We start from the raw sequence: 6840 nt of genomic DNA, 5'->3' as shown, positions 1-6840 counted from the left end.
TCATTAAGTTTAAAAAAAAATGATTTCTAAAATTCGTCGTAAGTTGAACACTAGGTCATTGAACCGAAATTGCTTTACCCGAAGGCGAGGCGACAAATTTTGTTATCATTATTTTATTGATTTAAAGTATGCCAAAAAAATATTATATTTTATAAATTTTTGAACGTGGGGTTATATACCAAACTTCAAAAATATGTATATATATATTTGTATTTTATGTTATATACAAAACAGGGTAAAACAATGCACTTTCAAAGACTGTCATTAAGTTCAGCAAAAGGTACTAATTTTGACGACAAGAAGCAAAATATCAAATGTGAGATAACAACAAGATGTTTGCAAACTGGGTATTTTTAATCATTTCTCTACGCTAATCACCCTCATGAATTTAAATTTTTACTGATTTCTTGCAAATGAGGGCATTGCAAGATCTCAAGTGTGGGGAAGGGTTATAAATTCTTTCGGGTTTACACTTGTTTTAAATGCCAAATTTTGTGAAAATTTCAACTAAATGAATTCAAAATCATGTTTATACATATTTATGAACGATAAAACTAGGTGTTAATGCCGAAATTATTGTTACCTCGAGGACATAAATTGAGAAACAACCCAAAACGCTTGAATTCATTTAAAATGGGATAGAAGAGAATAAAAAGGCAAAGAAAAGAATAAATAAAAGCTAAGTGTGGGGAGAATGTACCAAGTTATTCAATTAAAAACTATCTATCACATTTTTGTATAAGAATTATTGCAGGTACTTTTGCTTTGGACGATACTAATCAGTTTTACCCGGTTTACTGTAATATATTTTAAAGAAAGATGGATCTACACGATGAATCAATTCCATCATTAAAAGGAAGTAAAGTCTTCCGAAAAAGAAACGCGCTTCTTGATTTAGGTCATGAAGTTGTCGTCCAGACCAGCTGTAGGTTGACGAAAAATCTAGAAAATTCATCTCTAAAATCAGTAGGAAATCCACGGACCTCAGCATCAAACAGGGTCGCCATGTGGTCAGATTTATCCTAACCATGGGAAGGATTTATCTCGTACAATGGGGGGCACCGTGCAAATTAGCTTGATAAGACTAATGAATCAGATCCCCAGAAAGGATAATCTCCTTAAAGATCAAAAATCAGCTTTTAAGACTGATATTACTCAATCCTAAAGATTGACCTTAAAGATTGAGAATTACAAACTCATGGAATTCAATGATATCTAAACTCGAGCTTGAACGAGAAAATATTTTGATCAAAAATAAAACCGATTTGTTTTCTGAAAACCTATTTTCAATGCGTTCATTACCATTGAACGTAAAATCCTGAGAATTCATCAGAATTCATTAGGTCACCTGAACCAAATTGGGTGTCAACCGTAAGAACGGTGGTTGCATAGCATGGTCGAAGACAGGACCTTGTGCCAGACCGAAAAATCATAGGATGATCTTTACTATTGCTCCTACCAAGGATAGTACTAGCATCCGACACGTTAAAAGACCATAATCATCTGCATGTCATTAGACATTGCCTTAACAGTTTCTTGTTCATCGCTTTTCTTTACAACCAGACGGTAGTTTACCGAAAGGTAATATACGGAACAAGTAAACTGGATGTGTGCTTTCCGATACCGGGATAGCAGTGGATTACACGAACCTAAAAGTTTTTAGCCAAAATATTGATCCACAAATATATTTTGCAACACCGATGGTGGATCAAATCAGAAAACTTATCTAGGGTAAAATCTAGAATGAATTTTCAAAAGATCAAATGTTTTCATAAAGATCCAATTTCCTTAAGGATCTAAATTTTTATAGTCATGTGGGACTGTAAACCGCCTTTCAAATGTGCACTTTGCTTTAGAAACCGAAAGTAAATCGGCTATTTGATTGCAAGTGTCGTTGACCTAAACCCAAGGCAACTGTGGATGACACACCCACCTTTAACCATGGTTCTATTGTTAATATCATTGTTTATACCGCTCTATCAAAATCACTGATGTACAAAGTGTGAAGAATAAAGAAGTGATTCGTGTGATGTATTATATTATTTCAAGACTGTATTGCTTGAGGACAAGCAACGCTCAAGTGTGGGGATATTGATAAGGCTAAAAAGGAACATATATTTCATAGCAAAATCCCCCAAGAAAGACAAGATTTTAGTTGCAATTGTTCCATTTTCGAGTAATATTCGTTTATTTTAAATAAGTGCGAAGACAAAAGGCGAAAACGAAGATTTGAAGACGCAAAGGTCCAAAAAGCTAAAAAGTACAAGATACAATTAAAAAGGTTCAAATTATTGATGAGGAACGTCTAAAAATGACAAGAGTACAAGTTACAAAACGCAAAGTACACGATATAAAATTGTACGAAAGGACGTTCGAAAATCCGGAACCGGGACATGAACCAACTCTCAACGCTCGACGCAACGGTGTAAAAATTACGAGTCAACTATGCACAAGAATATAATATAATATTTAAATAATTCATAATAAGAATAATATTAAATAATAAAAAGTTGTTAATTGAGCATAGTTAAGGGGTCATAAGTGAAAATTTCAATTCAAAATTCGTCTATAAAAGAAAACGAATTTTGATCGATTTTGTACCCCTTTTCAATCTCAAAAATCTATCTCTCTCTCAATTATGTAAACGTATATATATATTTATTATAATTTTAATTTTAATTTTAATTTCAATAATAATAATTTAGTTATGTAACAAATAATTTACGGGTTTTAAGTCAGAACTCTGTCCGTGTAACGCTACCAAATTAATCACCACTGTAAGCTATGTTCTTCCTTTTTAATTTAATGTCTCGTAACTAAGTTATTATTATGCTTATTTGAGCCGAAGTAATCGTGATGTTGGGCTAAAATATTAAGACGGGGTTATTGAATTTTGTACCATAATTAAGGTTTGGGCAAAAGACCGACACTTGTGGAAATTGGACTATTGACTATTAATAGATGGGGGGTATTGTCTAATTGAGTGACAACTCATTGGAGTCTGTCGAACCTATCTTCAAATTAATTATCCTAATAATTAATAATGATTATGGTTGTCCTATTTAGTGACGTTCATATGGAATCTATTATAATCATTTAATTAATTATTCGGGTTGGGTAATTGATTATTCAAACTGATCAAGTGGGTAAATTAATATTCATATCTAATCAAAACAGGGGTGGATTACATACAGTGATAACTGGTGTAATTGTTGACAGAAGTGATAACTGCGTCACAGTTTAAATCCTTAATTAGTTGGAATATTTGACTTCGGGTATAAGAGTAATTTGACAAGGACACTCGCACTTTATATTTATGACCGACGGACTATTATGGACAAAAACCAGATAGGTATCAAATAAACCATGACAAAGGACAATTAACCCGAGTAACAATTAATTAAAATCAAAACGTTAAACATCATGATTACGGAAGTTTAAATAAGCATAACCCTTTTATTTCATATTCTATCGCAATTTTATTTATTGTTATTTTATTTATCGTCATTTATATATTTTACGCACTTTAATTATTGTCATTTATCTTTACTCTTAAAAATATAAAATCGACAAACCGGTCATTAAACGGTAAAAAACCCCCTTTTATAATAATATTACTACTTATATATATATATATATATATATATATATATATATATATATATATATATATATATATATATATATATATATATATATATTTATATAAATATAGTTTTATAAAAATATAGTACGTAATCACTAGCTCCCTGTGGAATGAACCGGACTTACTAAAAACTACACTACTCTACGATTAGGTACACTGCCTATAGTGTTGTAGCAAGGTTTAGGTATATCCCATCCGTAAATTAATAAAACTTGTGTCATATTTTGTAGTATTTTGTATTAAAAATAATACTATTTCGTACCCTCACGCTACATCATCAATTCAAAATATATTTACAACACTTTTAATACATTTTGATGTTTTAAGTTTATTAAGTCAGCTGTCCTCGTTAGTAACCTACAACTAGTTGTCCAACGTTAGATGTATAGAAAAAAAAATTGATATATATTATCTTGAATCAATCCACGACCCAGTGTATATACGTCTCAGGATAGATCACAACTCAAAGTATATATATTTTTGGAATCAACCTCTACCCTGTATAGCTAACTCCCTCATTACTGCATATAGAGTGTCTATGGTTGTTCCAAGTAATATATACACATGGGTCGATATGATATGTCAAAATATTTGCATACGTGTCTATGGTATCCCAAGATTACATAATATATTATAATACATGTATAATACAATATGAGTTAGCTAGGATATGATTAATATAGATTTGTTACCAATTTTCACGTTGCTACAACAAGAAAAATTATCCAATCTTGTTTTACCCATAACTTCTTCATTTTAAATCCGTTTTGAGTGAATCAAATTGCTATGGTTTCATATTGAACTCTCTTTTATGAATCTAAACAGGAAAAGTATAGGTTTATAGTCGGAAATATAAGTTACAAGTTGTTTTTGTAAAGGTAGTCATTTCAGTCGAAAGAACGACGTCTAGATGACCATTTTAGAAAACATACTTCCACTTTGAGTTTAACCATGATTTTTGGATATAGTTTCATGTTCATAAGAAAAATCATTTTCCCAGAAGAAAAACTTTTAAATCAAAGTTTATCATAGTTTTTAATTAACTAACCCAAAACAGCCCGCGGTGTTACTACGACGGCGTATGTCCGGTTTTACAGTGTTCTTCGTGTTTCCAGGTTTTAAATCATTAAGTTAGCATATCATATAGATATAGAACATGTGTTTAGTTGATTTTAAAAGTCAAGTTAGAAGGATTAACTTTTATTTGCGAACAATTTTAGAATTAACTAAACTATGTTCTAGTGATTACAAGTTTAAACCTTCGAATAAGATAGCTTTATATGTATGAAACGAATGATGTTATGAACATCATTACTACCTCAAGTTTTCTGGATAAAGCTACTAGAAATAAGAAAAATGGATCTAGCTTCAAAAGATCCTTGGATGGCTTGAAAGTTCTTGAAACAGAATCATGACACGAAAACAAGTTCAAGTAAGATTTCCACTTTAAATAAGATTGTTATAGTTTTAGAAATTGAATCAAAGTTTGAATATGAGTATTACCTTGTATTAAAAAGATATCTTACTGTAATTAATAAAGATTTCTTGAGGTTGGATGATCACTCTACAAGATTGGAAGTAAGCTAGCAAACTTGGAAGTATTCTTGATTTTATGAAACTAGAACTTGTAGAATTTATGGAGAACACTTAGAACTTGAAGATAGAACTTGAGAGAGATCAATTAGATGAAGAAAATTGAAGAATGAAAGTGTTTGTAGGTGTTTTTGGTCGTTGGTGTATGGATTAGATATAAAGGATATGTAATTTTGTTTTCATGTAAATAAGTCATGAATGATTACTCATATTTTTGTAATTTTATGAGATATTTCATGCTAGTTGCCAAATGATGGTTCTCACATGTGTTAGGTGACTTACATGGGCTGCTAAGAGCTGATCATTGGAGTGTATATACCAATAGTACATACATCTAAAAGCTGTGTATTGTACGAGTACGGATACGGGTGCATACGAGTAGAATTGTTGATGAAACTGAACGAGGATGTAATTGTAAGCATTTTTGTTAAGTAGAAGTATTTTGATAAGTTTCTTGAAGTCTTTCAAAAGAGTATAAATACATATTAAAACACTACATGTATATACATTTTAACTGAGTCGTTAAGTCATCGTTAGTCGTTACATGTAAGTGTTGTTTTGAAACCTTTAGGTTAACGATCTTGTTAAATGTTGTTAACCCAATGTTTATAATATCAAATGAGATTTTAAATTATTATATTATCATGATAATATGATGTATGAATATCTCTTAATATGATATAGATATACATTAAATGTCGTTACAACGATAATCGTTACATATATGTCTCGTTTCAAAATCATTAAGTTAGTAGTCTTGCTTTTACATATGTAGTTCATTGTTAATATACTTAATGATATGTTTACTTATCATAATATCATGTTAACTATATATATATATATATATATATATATATATATATATATATATATATATATATATATATATATCCATATATATGTCATCATATAGTTTTTACAAGTTTTAATGTTCGTGAATCACCGGTCAACTTGGGTGGTCAATTGTCTATATGAAACCTATTTCAATTAATCAAGTCTTAACAAGTTTGATTGCTTAATATGTTGGAAACATTTAATCATGTAAATATCAATTTCATTTATTATATAAAAATATGGAAAAGTTCGGGTCACTACAAATGGTGTTTCCGCCGAGGAAGCAAAATATTGGGAAGATTATCAAATTTTCGATGAATCGGATCCCGATGAGGATTCCGATGATGTTATAGAATTTACCTCGACCCAATTTAATAAAGTGAAAGAAAATAATAAGGGAATAGGTATAAAAATAGAGAAACCCGATTCCAACCCCGATGAACTTTATATGTATCGGCAACATCCGTATTTCCTAAAATGTAACAATGACCCGGGAACCTCTAAACCACCAGGTTTTTCTAAACCATTGTGGAAAACGACAGCTCGTATAAGGGGAGCATCATATATCCCTAGGAAATTAGCAAAACGAACCAAGTCCGAAGAAGAAGAAACGAGTGAGTCGGATTAAAGAGTTGTAATAATGTTGTGTAATATATGTAATATAGTGTGCTTGTACTTTTATGTTCTATGTAAAAATTACTTGTATTGTTTGTTAATTATCTTTTACGAATCTAATCCTTGTCTATTTTACAGTATAAAAACAAAAT

This window comes from Rutidosis leptorrhynchoides, chromosome 4, assembly GCF_046630445.1.
Source record: "Rutidosis leptorrhynchoides isolate AG116_Rl617_1_P2 chromosome 4, CSIRO_AGI_Rlap_v1, whole genome shotgun sequence".
In the NCBI taxonomy this organism is placed as follows: domain Eukaryota; kingdom Viridiplantae; phylum Streptophyta; class Magnoliopsida; order Asterales; family Asteraceae; genus Rutidosis; species Rutidosis leptorrhynchoides.
The sequence above is the reverse complement of the archived record's forward strand: the minus strand, read 5'-3'. Positions refer to the sequence as shown.